At 49.3% G+C, this 14,594-nt stretch overlaps 2 protein-coding genes across 2 annotated transcripts in view; one reads left to right on the top strand and one right to left on the bottom strand.

The window, feature by feature from the left end:
• The window catches only part of LOC144499965 (interleukin-1 receptor type 2-like), a 1,647,203-nt gene that overhangs the window by 1,242,571 nt on the left and 390,038 nt on the right, over positions 1 to 14,594 (bottom strand). The gene's annotated exons all lie outside the window — the stretch shown is intronic.
• Positions 1,151 to 14,594, top strand: part of fhip1b (FHF complex subunit HOOK interacting protein 1B) — a 114,968-nt gene continuing 101,524 nt past the window's right edge. Inside the window, exon 1 of the mRNA XM_078222681.1 lies at positions 1,151 to 1,386. The gene's annotated coding sequence lies outside the window, so the exon portion shown is untranslated. The remainder of the gene's footprint in view (positions 1,387 to 14,594) is intronic.

A 14,594-nucleotide genomic window follows, 5' to 3' on the forward strand; every position in this document is an offset into this window, starting at 1 on the left:
GAATAGTCCACTGCTCCCTCTGTAATGACCCTCTGACAGTGCGGCACTACCTCTGTAATGACCCTCTGACAGTGCAGCACTCCCTCAGTACTGACCCTCTGACAGTGCGGCACTCCCTCAGTACTGACCCTCTGACAGTGCAGCACTCCCTCAGTACTGACCCTCTGACAGTGCGGCACTCCCTCAGTACTTACCCTCTGACAGTGCAGCACTCCCTCAGTACTGACCCTCTGACAGTGCAGCACTCCCTCAGTACTGACCCTCTGACAGTGCGGCACTCCCTCAGTACTGACCCTCTGACAGTGCAGCACTCCCTCAGTACTGACCCTCTGACAGTGCGGCACTCCCTCAGTACTGACCCTCTGACAGTGCAGCACTCCCTCAGTACTGACCCACTGACAGTGCGTCACTCCCTCAGTACTGACCCTCTGACAATGCGGAACTCCCTCAGTACTGACCCTCTGACAGTGCAGCACTCCCTCAGCACTGACCCTCTGACAGTGCGGCACTCCCTCAGCACTGACCCTCTGACAGTGCGGCACTCCCTCAGGACTGACCCTCTGACAGTGCGGCACTCCCTCAGTACTGACCCTCTGACAGCGCAGTGCTCCCTCAGCACTGACCCTTTGACAGTGCGGCACTCCCTCAATACAGACCCTCTGACAGTGCGGCACTCCCTCAGCACTGACCCTCTGACAGTGCGGCACTCCCTCAGTACTGACCCTCTGACAGTGCGGCACTCCCTCAGTACTGACCCTATGACAGTGCGGCACTCCCTCAGTACTGACCCTCTGACAGTGCGGCACTCCCTCAGTACTGACCCTCTGACAGTGCGGCACTCCCTCAGTACTGACCCTCTGACAGTGCGGCACTCCCTCAGTGATGCAGAAAAGTATCAGTCTGGAAGAAATATTCTGGCAGGAATCTTAAATCTGTGACATTTTGACTCATTGAGCTATCTAATGGTCTGTTAGCTGCGAGCCTGGGGTGTCAGGTCGCATCGCAGTTTGTTTGTGTGTGTTTTGTAGACATTTGAATTGGGAGTCAGTGTGTGTTCGTCCACAGCCCGGGCAGCTGCCCAGTGTCAGGCTGAGTGCCTCATTGGCAGCAGGATGATGTGGTCAGGCTGTGTGTCGCAGCCGGACACTCTGCCCCAGCGGATCAGCCTGTGGACTGTGTGCAGGTCCTCCCCGCTTCACTGACACTGAGCCGGGAGGGGCAGGCGGGAAGCGCTCTGAAATATTGATTGTCCCTGCTGCAATATTCATCAGCAGGTTGGGCTGTTGAGGAAATGCCTTCAGTGCTGACAAGTGCAGCCAGAGCCGGGGAACAGAGAAGCTGCTGGAACCGCGCAGGGAGCGCTCAGAAAAGAGGCGAGTGTTTGAGGTGAGGACTCTGAGTGAAACCCCCTCCCCGCTGCTCATCTCGGCCAAACACTCAACTTTCCGCAGCCCAGGGCAGGCGGCGCAGTGAAGCCCTGCCTCCTCCCTCCTCCCTCCTCCTGCTGCCTGCAGGGTATTTACTGCTGCTTATTTTGGGTTGATGACACTCGCTCCAGCTGTGTGCTGGGTACATTTGCAGTTTGTGTTGCTGGAAGAGTGTGTGTGGAGCAGAGGCTGTCAGCAGCTGTCCTCCCTCTTCAGCCTGGGAGCCTGGCAGTGTCACTGGGTTTGCAGTGTGTGTGTGTGAGCACTGGCAGTGTCACTGGGTTTGCAGTGTGTGTGTGTGAGCACTGGCAGTGTCACTGGGTTTGCAGTGTGTGTGTGTGAGCACTGGCAGTGTCACTGGGTTTGCAGTGTGTGTGTGTGAGCACTGGCACTGCCTCAGACTGACTCTCAGCCACAAGGGCAGCAGCTGATGGGTTCAAACTGCCCCAGGGGCTGTGTCTGTGTCACCCCCACACAGAGCTGAGGGAGGGCAACACTGTCAGGAGCTGTGCTGTGCTGGGGGGGCGGCGGGGGCGGGGGGGGGGGGGGGGGAGGGCGGGGAGCAGTGGGGGGGGGCAGTGCGGGGGGGGCAGTGGGGGGGGGAAGTGCAGTGGGGGGGGCAGTGGGGGGGGAAGTGCGGCGGGGGGGCAGTGGGGGGGCAGGGCAGTGGGGGGGCAGTGGGGGGGGCAGTGCGGGGGGGGCAGTGCAGGGGGGGCAGTGGGGGGGGCAGTGCGGGGGGGGCAGTGCGGTGGGGGGGCAGTGCAGGGGGGCAGTGCGGTGGGGGGGCAGTGGGGGGGGCAGGGCAGTGGGGGGGCAGTGCGGGGGGGGCAGTGCGGTGGGGGGGCAGTGCAGGGGGGCAGTGCAGTGGGGGGGCAGTGCGGTGGGGGGGGCAGTGCGGTGGGGGGGGCAGTGCGGTGGGGGGGGCAGGGAGGGAGTGCTCCCTGTACTGTGGTCCAATATTTATCCATCAACTAACATCACTACAACAGGTATCACATTGCTGCCTGTGGGATCTTGCTGTGCTGTACTTTCTGTATTACAACAATCATACAATGCAATAGAGGCCCTTCAGCCCATCGAGTCTGCACCGACACATTAGAAACACCTGAACTCCCACCTCATCCCATCAGCCAGCACTTGGCCCTTAGCCCTGAATGTTATGACGCGCCAAGTGCTGATCCAGGTACTTTTTAAAGGATGTGAGGCCTCCCGTCTCCACCACCCTCCCAGGCAGCGCATTCCACACTGTCACCACTCTCTGGATAAAAAAGTTTTTCCTCAACATCCCCCCTAAACCTCCTGCATCTCACCTTAAACCTATTGTCGCCTCGTGACTGACCCTTCAACTAAGGGAACAGCTGCTCCTTATCCACTCTGTCCATGTCTCTCATAATCTTGTACACCTCGATCAGGTCGCCCCTCAGTCTTCTCTGCTCCAATGAAAACAACCCAAGCCTATCCAACCTCTCTTCATAACTTAAATGTTCCATCCCAGGCAGCATCCTGGTGAATCTCCTCTGCACCCCCTCCAGTGCAATCACATCCTTCCTATAATGTGGCGACCAGAACTGCACACAGTGCTCCAGCTGTGGCCTCACCAAAGTTCTACAACTCCATCATGACCTGTCTGCTTTTGTAATCTATACCCCGATTGATAAAGGCAAGTGTCCCGTATGCCTTTTTCACCACCTTATTAACCTCCCCTTCCGCCTTCAGAGATCTGTGGACAAACACGCCAAGGTCCCTTTGTTCCACAGAACTTCCTAGTGTCCTACCATTCATTAAATACTTTCTTGTCAAATTACTCGTTCCAAAGTGTACCACCTCACACTTTTCGGGGTTAAATTCCATCTGCCACTTATCCGTCCATTTGACCATTCTGCCTATATCTTCTTGTAGCCCAAGACACTCCACCTCACTGTTAACCACCCATCCAATCTTTGTGTCATTGGCAAACTTACTAATGCTACGCCCCACATAGTCATCAATGTCATTGATATAAATGATGCATAATAGGGGCACCAACACGAATCCCTGTGGTACTCCACTGGACACTGGCTTCCAGTCACTAAAGCAGCCTTCTGTCATCACCCTCTGTGTCCTACAACTGAGCCAATTTTGAATCCACTTTATCAAATGACCCTGTATCCCATGTGAATTTACCTTCTTTACAAATTTCCCATGTGGGACCTTGTCAAAGACTTTGCTGAAATCCATATAAACTACATCGACTGCACTACCCTCGTTCACACACCTGGTCACCTCCTCAAAAATTCAATCAAGTTTGTTAGGCATGACCTCTCTCTGATGAAACCATGCTGACTATCCCTGATCAAGCTTTGCCTCTCCAAGTGGAGATAGATACTCTCCTTCAGAAGTTTCTCCAATAATTTCCCTACCATTGGCGTGAGACTCACTGGCCTGTAGATCCTTGGTTTATCTCTACAACCCTCCTTAAATAGCGGAACCACATTTGCTGTTCTCCAGTCGTCTGGCACCTCCCCCGTGGCCAGAGAGGAATTGAAAATGTGGGTCAGAGCGCCTGCAATCTCCTCCCTTGCCTCCCACAGCAGCCTGGGGCACAATTCATCCGGACCTGGAGATTTATCCACTTTTAAGGCTGCCAACACCTCCAATACCTTGTCCTTCCCTGTGTCAATTTGCTCAAGAACCTCATAGTGTCTCTGCCTGAATTCCATACCATCGTCCTCATTCTCTTGGGTGAAGGCGGATGTGAAGTATTCATTCAACACTCTACCAATGTCCTCTGGCTCCACCCACAGATTTCTCCCTTGGTCCCTAATGGGCCCTACTCTCGCCCTGGTTATCCTCTTCCCATTGATATACTTATAGAATATCTTGGGATTTTCCCTACTTTTACCAGCCAGAGCTTTCTCATATTCCCCCTTTGCATTCCTAATTGCTTTCTTAAGCTCCACCCTGCACTTTCTATACCTCACTAATGCCTCCACTGATTCGCTCCCCTTGTACTTTTTAAAAACCTTTCTTTTCCTTCTCATTGGATCCTGAATATCTCTGGTTATCCATGGTTCTCTGGGTTTGTTATTCCTCCCTATCACCCTGGAGGGAACATGCTGGGGTTGCACCCTCCCCAGTTCCTTTTTGAATGCCCCCCACTGCTCTTCTGTAGATTTTCCCGTTAATATCTGTTCCCAGTCTACTTTGGCCAGATCCTGCCTTATTTTACTAAAATCCATTCTCCTCCAATCCAAAATGTTTTTTGCAGCTTGTCTATTTCCTTGTCCATAACAAGCTGTAATTGTACCGTGTTGTGATCGCTATCACTAAAATGCTCCCCCAGCACCACCTCAACCACCTGTCCGGCTTCATTCCCCAGAATCAGGTCCAACACCACTCCCCCCCCTTGTTGGACCCTCTACATATCGATTTAAAAATGACTACATTTAAACCATTACTGAATTGGCTGTAAACTGTGACAGTTGAGCTGAGGTTGTTCAAGGTATTACAGGAATACAAATTTTTTTTCTTCTCTCTCCCAGTCCCCGTTTAAACAGGTGGACTTGTTCACTGCTGTTTGGTGAATCTTGTGTCTGTGAAGTGACTGACCTAGATAACAGCGACTGTGTTTCAAACTCATTCACTGCAAAACACATTGAAGCATTTGAATAGGGGCACTGAGTACAAAAGCAAGGCGGGGGGGGGGGCGATGCTGAACCTTCCGAAAACAATGGTTTGGCCACAGCTGGAGCACATTGTCCAATTCTGAGCACTGCACTTAGAGGGTGCAGAGGACAGAAGAACATAAGAATTAGGAGCAGGAGTGGGCCATCTGGCCCCTCGAGCCTGCTCCACCATTCAATAAGATCATGGCTGATCTTTTCGTGGACTCAGCTCCACTTACCCGCCCGCTCACCATAACCCTTAATTCCTTTACTGTTCAAAAATCTAACTATCCTTGCCTTAAAAACATTTAATGAGGTAGCTTCAACTGTGTGGTAAACCACTGTTAGCTTATTGCCTGTATATGTGACATGCCTGGACACATCCCTGCCGGCCCTACCCGAGACTCCTCCCCCCCGGTCCAGGTATAAAGGCGACTGCTCCCCACCCCCCTGCCTCAGTCTGGACCAGTTCATCGGCATGGGTGTGCTCCAAGTCTTTTGCTAATAAAAGCCTATTTGTTCTTGCATACAAACTAGTCTTTGCTCGATTGATGGTGCATCAAACTGCTTCACAGAATTCCACAGGTTCACAACCCTTTGTGTGAAGAAGTTCCTCCTCAACTCAGTCCTAAATCTGCTCCCCCTTATTTTGAGGCCATGCCCCCTAGTTCTAGTTTCACCCGCCAGTGGAAACAACTTCCCTGCTTCTATCTTGTCTATTCCCTTCATAATCTTAAATGTTTCCATAAGATGTCCCCTCATTCTTCTAAATTCCAATGAGTATAGCCCCAGTCTACTCAGTCTCTCCTCATAAGCCAACCCTCTCAACTCCAGAATCAACCTAGTGAATCTCCTCTGTATCCCCTCCAGTGCCAGTATATATTTTCTCAAGTAAGGGGACCAAAACTATACACAGTACTCCAGGTGTGGCCTCACCAGCACCTTATTCAGCTGCAACATAACCTCCCTGTTTTTAAACTCCATCCCTCTAGCAATGAAGGACAAAATTCCATTTGCCTTCTTAATTACCTGTTGCACCTGCAAACCAACTCCTTGAGATTCCTGCACAAGGACACCCAGGTCCCTCTGCACAGCAGCATGCTGCAATTTTTTACCATTTAAATAATAGTCCGTTTTACTGTTATTCCGACCAAAATGGATGATCTCACAGATACCAACATTGTACCCCATCTGCCAGACCCTCGCCCACTCACTTAGACTATCTATATCCCTTTGCAGACTTCAGTGTCCTAAGAACAAAGAACAATATAGTACAGGAACAGGCCCTTCAACCCTCCAACCTGCGCCGCTCATGTGTCCACTAGACCATTCTTTTGTATCCCTCTATTCCCAATCTGTTAATGTGGCTATCTAGATAAGTCTTAAACGATCCTAGCGTGTCCGCCTCAATCACCTTGCTTGGCAGTGCATTCCAGGCCCCCACCACCCTCTGTGTAAAATACGTCCCCCTGACATCTGTGTTGAACCTTGCCCCCCTCACCTTGAACCCATGACCCCTTGTGTTCGTCACCTCTGACCTGGGAAGAAGCTTCCCACTGTTCACTGTATCTATGCCCTTCATAATTTTATACACCTCTATTAGGTCGCCCAACATCCTCCGTCTTTCCAGGGAGAACAACCCCAGTTTACCCAATCTCTCCTCATAGCTACGACCCTCCATATCAGGCAACATCCTGGTAAACCTTCTCTGCACTCTCTCCAAAGTCTCCACGTCCTTCTGGTAGTGTGGCGACCAGAACTGGACGCAGTATTCCAAATGTGGCCGAACCATCATTCTATACAGCCGCAACATCATGTGCCAACTTTTATATTCTATGCCCTGTCCAATAAAGGCAAGCATGCCATATGCCTTCTTCACCACCCTCTCCACCTGTGCTGCCACCTTTAAGGATCTGTGTACTTGTACACCCAGGTCCCTCTGTGTGTCTATACTCCTGATGGTTCTGCCATTTATTGTATAGCTCCCCCTTACATTAGATCTACCGAAATGCATCACTTCGCATTTATCTGGATTAAATTCCACCTGCCATTTCTCCGCCCAATGTTCCAGCCTATCTATATCCTGCTGTATTCTCTGACAATGTTCATCACTATCCGCAACTCCAGCAATCTTTGTGTCGTCCGCAAACTTACTGATCACACCAGCTACATCTTCCTCCAAATCATTTATATATATCACAAACAGCAGAGGTCCCAGTACAGAGCCCTGCGGAACACCACGAGTCATGATGTGGAAATGCCAGCATTGGACTCGGGTAAACACAGTAAGGAGTTTAACAACACCAGGTTAAAGTCCAACAGGTTTATTTGGTAGCAAACGCCACTAGCTTTCGGAGCGCTGCTTCTTTGTCAGATTTCCACTCCATCTGACAAAGGAGCAGCGCTCCGAAAGCTAGTGGCGTTTGCTACCAAATAAACTTGTTGGACTTTAACCTGGTGTTGTTAGACTCTTTACTGTGAACACCACTAGTCACAGACCTCCAACCAGAAAAAGACCCCTCCTCTGCTGCCCTCTGTCTTCTATGGCTAAACCAGTTCTCCACCCATCTAGCTAGCTCACCTTTTATCCCGTGAGATTTAAGCTTTTGCACCAGCCTGCCATGAGGGACCTTGTCAAACGCTTTACTAAAATCCATACAGACGACATCCACGGCCCTTCCCTCGTCAATCGTTTTTGTCACCTCCTCAAAAAACTCAACCAAATTTGTGAGGCATGACCTCCCTCGTACAAAACCATGCTGTCTATCGCGAATGAGATTATTCAGTTCTAAATGCGCATATATCCTATCTCTAAGAATCTTCTCCAACAACTTCCCTACCACGGACGTCAAGCTCACCGGCCTATAATTACCCGGGTTATCCTTGCTACCCTTCTTAAATAACGGGACCACATTTACTATCCTCCAATCCTCTGGGACCTCACCTGTGTCCAGTGAAGAGACAAAGATTTCTGTTAGAGGCCCAGCAATTGCATCTCTCGCCTCCCTGAGGCGTCTAGGATAGATGCCATCCGGCCCTGGGGATTTGTCTGTCTTAATGTTTCCTAAAAAACCTAACACTTCCTCCCTTGTAATTGAGATTTTTTCTAACGGGTCAACACATCTCTCTAAGACACTACCAGTCAACATGTCCCTCTCCTTTGTGAATACTGATGCAAAGTATTCGTTTAGGACCTCACCTACTTCCTTTGGTTCTAAGCATAATTCCCCTCCTTTGTCCCTGAGAGGTCCGATTCTTTCCCTAACAACCCTCTTGTTCCTAACGTATGTATAAAATGCCTTAGGATTCTCCTTAATCCTGTCTGCCAAGGACATTTCGTGACCCCTTTTTGCCCTTCTAAGTCCCTGTTTGACTTCTTTTCTACTTTCTCTGTATTCCTCCAGTGCTCCATCTGTTTTTAGCTGCCTGGACCTCATGTATGCCTCTTTTTTCTTTTTGATTAGACCCACAATTTCACTGGTTATCCACGGCTCTCGAATCCTACCTTTCCTATCCTTCCTCTTCACAGGCACATGCCTGTCCTGCAGTCCTATCAACTGCTCCTTAAAAGACTCCCACATGCCAGATGTAGATTTACCCTTGAACAGCCTCTCCCAATCAACAGCCACCAAATCCTGCCTAATCCGGCTGTAGTTAGCCTTCCCCCAATTCAGCACCTTACCCATAGGACACATCTTTTTCCATTACTACCCTAAAGTTTACAGAATTGTGGTCACTATTTGCCACATGTTCTCCTACTGAAACTTTGATGACCTGACCGGGCTCATTCCCCAGTACTAGGTCCAGTAGAGCCCCCTCTCTAGTTGGACTGTCAACATATTGTTCCAAAGAGCCTTCCTGTATGCATTTTATGAATTCTTCCCCGTCCAGGCCCCCAGCCCGAAGCGATTTCCAGTCTATACAAGGGAAAGTAAAGCCTCCCACTGCAACAACCCTATTTTTTCTGCACCTGTCCAGAATCTCTTTACATATCCGTTCCTCAACTTCCCGTGGGCTGTTCCCGTGACCTCTGCACACTTTACCGTGCCACTCATCTGAGGGTCGTCTGCGAATTTTGACACACTACACTTGGTCCCCAACTCCAAATCATCTATGTAAATTGTAAACAATTGCGGTCCCAACACTGACCCCTGAGGCACACCACTAGTCACTGATCGCCAACCAGAAAAACACCCATTTACCCCCACTCTTTGCTTTCTGTTAGATAACCAATCCTCTATCCATGCTAATACATTACCTGTAACACCGTGCACCTTTATCTTATGTAGCAGTCTTTGGTGCGGCACCTTGTCAAATGCCTTCTGGAAATCCAGATACACCACATCCACAGGTTCCCCATTGTCCACTGCGCATGTAATGTTCTCAAAGAATTCCATCAAATTAGTCAAACATGACCTGCCCTTCATGAATCCATGCTGCGTCTTACCAATGGGACAATTTATATCCAAATGTCTCGCTATTTCTTCAAGCATTTTCCCCACTACAGAAGTTAAGCTAACCGGCCTATAGTTACCCGCCTTTTGTCCACCTCCTTTTTTAAACAGTGGCGTCACATTTGCTGTTTTCCAATCTGCGGGAACCACCCCAGAGTCCAGCGAATTTTGGTAAATTACCACTAGTGCATTTGCTATTTCTCCTGCCATCTCTTTTAGTACCCTGGGATGCATTCCATCAAGACCAGGAGACTTGTCTACCTTTAGCCCCATTAACTTGCCCAACACTACCTCTTTCGTGATAATGATAGTTTCTAGGTTCTCACCTGCCATAGCCTTCCTGTCATCAATTTTTGGCATGTTATTTGTATCTTCCACTGTGAAGACTGACACAAAATACCTGTTCAATGCCTCAGCCATTTTCTCATTTCCAGTTATTACATCCCCCTTCTAGAACATAGAACATAGAAAAGCTACAGCACAAACAGGCCCTTCGGCCCACAAGTTGCGCCGAACATGTCCCTACCTACTAGGCTTACCTATAACCCTCTATCTTACTAACTTCCATGAACTTATCCAAAAGTCTCTTAAAAGACCCTATCGAATCCGCTTCCACCACCACTACCGGCAGCCGATTCCACGCACCCACCACCCTCTGACTGAAAAACTTACCCCTAACATCTCCTCTGTACCTACTCCCCAGCACCCTAAACCTATGACCTCTTGTGGCAACCATTTCAGCCCTGGGTAAAAGCCTCTGACAATCCACTCTATCAATACCTCTCAACATCTTTTACACCTCTATCAGGTCACCTCTCATCCATCGCCTCTCCAAGGAGAAAAGACCTAGCTCTCTCAACCTATCCTCATAAGGCATGCCACCTAATCCAGGCAACATCCTTGTAAATCTCCTCTGCACCCTTTCTATGGCTTCCACATCCTTTCTGTATTGAGGCAACCAGAACTGGGCACAGTACTCCAGGTGGGGTCTGACCAGGGTCCTATACAGCTGCAGCATTATCTCCCGATTTCTAAACTCAATTCCTCTATTGATGAAGGCCAGTATTCCATACGCCTTCTTAACCACAGCCTCTACCTGCGATGCTGGTTTGAGCGTCCTATGAACCCGGACCCCAAGATCCCTCTGATCTTCCACACTGCCAAGCGTCTTACCCTTAATATTATATTCTTTCATCCTATTCAACCTGCCAAAATGAACCACCACACACTTATCTGGGTTGAAGTCCATCTGCCACTTCTCCACCCAGTCTTGCTTTTTATCTATGTCTCGTTGCAACTGCTGAAATCCCTCTACACTATCCACAACACACCAACCTTTGTGTCACCAGCAAACTTGCCAACCTATCCTTCCACTTCTTCATCCAGGTCATTTATAAAAATCACAAAGAGCAAGGGTCCCAGAACAGATCCCTGGGGCACTCCACTGGTGACCGACCTCCGTGCTGAAAAAGACCCATCTACAACCACTCTGTGCCTTCTGTGGGCAAGCCAGTTCTGAATCCACAAGGCAATGTCCCCTTGTATCCCACGCCCCTTCACTTTCTCAATAAGCCTTGCATGGGGCACCTTATCAAACGCCTTGCTGAAATCCATATAAACTACATCTACCACTCTTCCCTCGTCTATGTATCTAGTTACATCTTCAAAAAATTCAATTAGGCTCGTAAGGCATGATCTGCCTTGGACAAAGCCGTGCTGGCTATTTCTGATCATACTATTCCTCTCCAGATGTTCATAAATCCTGCCTCTCAGGATCTTCTCCATCAACCTACCAACCACTGAGGTTAGACTCACTGGTCTATAATTTCCCGGGCTATCTCTTCTCCCTTTCTTGAATAACGGAACCACATCCGCAATCCTCCAATCCTCCGGAACCTCTCCCGTCTCCATTGATGACACAAAGATCATCGCCAGAGGCTCTGCAATCTCTTCCCTCGCCTCCCACAGTAACCTGGGGTACATCCCATCCGGTCCCGGCGATTTATCTAACTTGATGCTTTTCAACAGCTCCAACACATCCTCTTTCCTAATGTCCACATGCTCAATCTTCTCAGTCCACTGCAAGTCTGCACTGCAACTACCAAGATCCTTTTCCACTGTAAATACTGAAGTAAAGTATTCATTGAGGACCTCTGCTATTTCTACCGGTTCCATACAGACTTTCCCACCATCACATTTGATAGGTCCTACTCCTTCACATCTTATCTTGTTGCTCTTAACATACTTGTAGAATGCCTTGGGATTTTCCTTTATCCTGTCTGCCAAGGCCTTCTCATGTCCCCTTCTTGCTCATGTGGGCACATGAGCGGCGCAGGCTTGGAGGGCCGAAGCGCCTGTTCCTGTGCTGTATTGTTCTTTGTTCTTTGTTTTGTTCTTTGTTCTAATTTCCCTCTTAAGTTCCTTCCTACTAGCCGTATACTCTTCTAGATTTCTAACATTACCTCACTCCCTGAACCTTTTGTAGGCTTTTCTTTTCTTCTTGACTAAATTCATTCCAGCTTTCGTGCACCATGGTTCCTGTGACCTACCATAACCCCCCTGTCTCATTGGAACGTTGCTGTGCAGAGCTCCAGACAAATTTCTCATCCTCTGAAGGACCAATGTTTACCTTAGCCACTCTTTTTTGTTTTATATATTTGTAGAAACCGTTGCTATCTGTTTTTATATTCTGAGCTAGTCTACTCTCATAATCTATTAATTTACGAAGAAAGGTACAGTGTTGGTTTAGCTCAGTTGGGTGGATGGCTGGTTCATGATTTGGAATGATGCTAACAGCGTGAGTTCAATTCCTGCACCGGCTGAGGTTATTCATGAAGTCCATGCTTCTCAATCTTGCCCCTCACCTGAGGTGTGGTGACCCTCAGTCAGCCTTTGGTCATTAGGGACTGTGGCCACTTTACCTTTTATCAGGAATGAGGGACTTCAGTTCATATGGAGAGACTGGGAGAAGCTGGGATTGAGAAGTGGAGCGTTAATCCAGGGGCTGATTGAGTCAATAAGGAGGAAGTGTTTGCAGTTTGCTGGAGGTGGACACAGATTGAAGAGAATTGGTGAAAGAAGCAGAGGGGGAGATGAGGAGAGTGTTCCCGCAGTGAACTGTGGTTAGCTGGAATGTGGCGCTTGAAAGGGCGACAGAAAAAGAAAAGATTCAACACTGAGTTTTGGAACTCGATGAAAGCTTGAGGGAAAATATTTCAGAGCAATGAGGAAAGAGCAAGGCGGAGGGACAGGGGGCGGAAGGGTGCGATTAATTAGACAGCTCTTTTACAGAGCTAGAACATGCACGAGGGGCCGAATGTTCTCCTGACCTGTTGCACTCTCGGATTCTGTAAGTCAGGGCAGTATAAATGCCGACAATCCACTCGATTGCTGTAATTTAATCCCGACAGCCAAAGTTAGCAAGCAAAAATGATGGCAGTGGAAAAGGGAATTGCATCAGGAATAAACAACATTTCAAATATTAAAATGAAGCCTATTTCAAGCTCTGATTGAAATATGAAACTCTGCAGAGAATCCTGCTGACTTCTGTAAGAGACTGACACTGCTATTACAGTTATGTGGACTCGTGGGTGCGTGGAATTTCTATACAGTCTCCAAAACACAGTCAGCAGCACAATTATAGATCCTGTCCTTTCTAACCCTGGCTCATTCTCATCATGTGGAGATGCCGGCGTTGCACTGGGGTAATCACAGTAAGGAGTCTAACAACACGAGGTTAAAGTCCAACAGGTTTATTTGTGAGTTGCTACCAAATATACCTGTTGGACTTTAACCTGGTGTTGTTAGACTTCTTACGGCATTCTCATCACAACATTAATTGCTGGGTACGTGTCTGTCTCTGTATAACACTGGGATACAGTACTGGCGGGGACGGGTCTGTCACTGTATAACACTGGGGTACAGTACTGGTGGGGACGGGTCTGTTACTGTATAACACTGGGGTACAGTACTGGTGGTGACGGGTCTGTCACTGTATAACACTGGGGTACAGTACTGGTGGGGACGGGTCTGTCACTGTATAACACTGGGGTACATGTCTGGCGGGGACGGGTCCATCACTGTATAACACTGGGGTACAGTACTGGTGGGGACGGGTCTGTCACTGTATAACACTGGGGTACAGTACTGGTGGGGATGGGTCTGTCACTGTATAACACTGGGGTACAGTACTGGTGGGGACGGGTCTGTCACTGTATAACACTGGGGTACAGTACTGGTGGGGATGGGTCTGTCACTGTATAACACTGGGATACAGTACTGGCGGGGACGGGTCTGTCACTGTATAACACTGGGGTACAGTACTGGTGGGGATGGGTCTGTCACTGTATAACGCCGGGGTACAGTACCGGTGGGGACGGGTCTGTCACTGTATAACACTGGGGTACAGTACTGGTGGGGATGGGTCTGTCACTGTATAACACTGGGGTACAGTACTGGTGGGGATGGGTCTGTCACTATATAACACTGGGGTACAGTACTGGCGGGGACGGGTCTGTCACTGTATAACACTGGGGTACAGTACTGGTGGGGACGGGTCTGTCACTGTATAACACTGGGGTACAGTACTGGTGGGGATGGGTCTGTCGCTGTATAACACTGGGGTACAGTACTGGTGGGGATGGGTCTGTCACTGTATAACACGGGTACAATACTGGTGGGGACGGGTCTGTCACTGTATAACACTGGGGTACAGTACTGGTAGGGACGGGCCTGTCACTGTATAACACTGGGGTACAGTACTGGTGGTGACGGGTCTCTTTCTGCATAACCCTGGGGTACAGTACTGGTGGGGACGGGTCTGTCACTGTATAACACTGGGGTACAGTACAGGTGGGGATGGGTCTGCCACTGTATAACACTGGGATACAGTCCTGGTGGGGACGTGTCTGTCTCTGTATAACACTGCGGTACAGTACTGGTGGGGATGGGTCTGTCACTGTATAACACTGGGGTACAGTACTGGTGGGGACGGGTCTGTCACTGTATAACACTGGGGTACAGTACTGGTGGGGACGGGTCTGTCACTGTATAACACTGGGGGACAATAC

This window comes from Mustelus asterias, chromosome 10 (assembly GCF_964213995.1).
Source record: "Mustelus asterias chromosome 10, sMusAst1.hap1.1, whole genome shotgun sequence".
NCBI classification, from domain to species: Eukaryota; Metazoa; Chordata; class Chondrichthyes; order Carcharhiniformes; family Triakidae; genus Mustelus; species Mustelus asterias.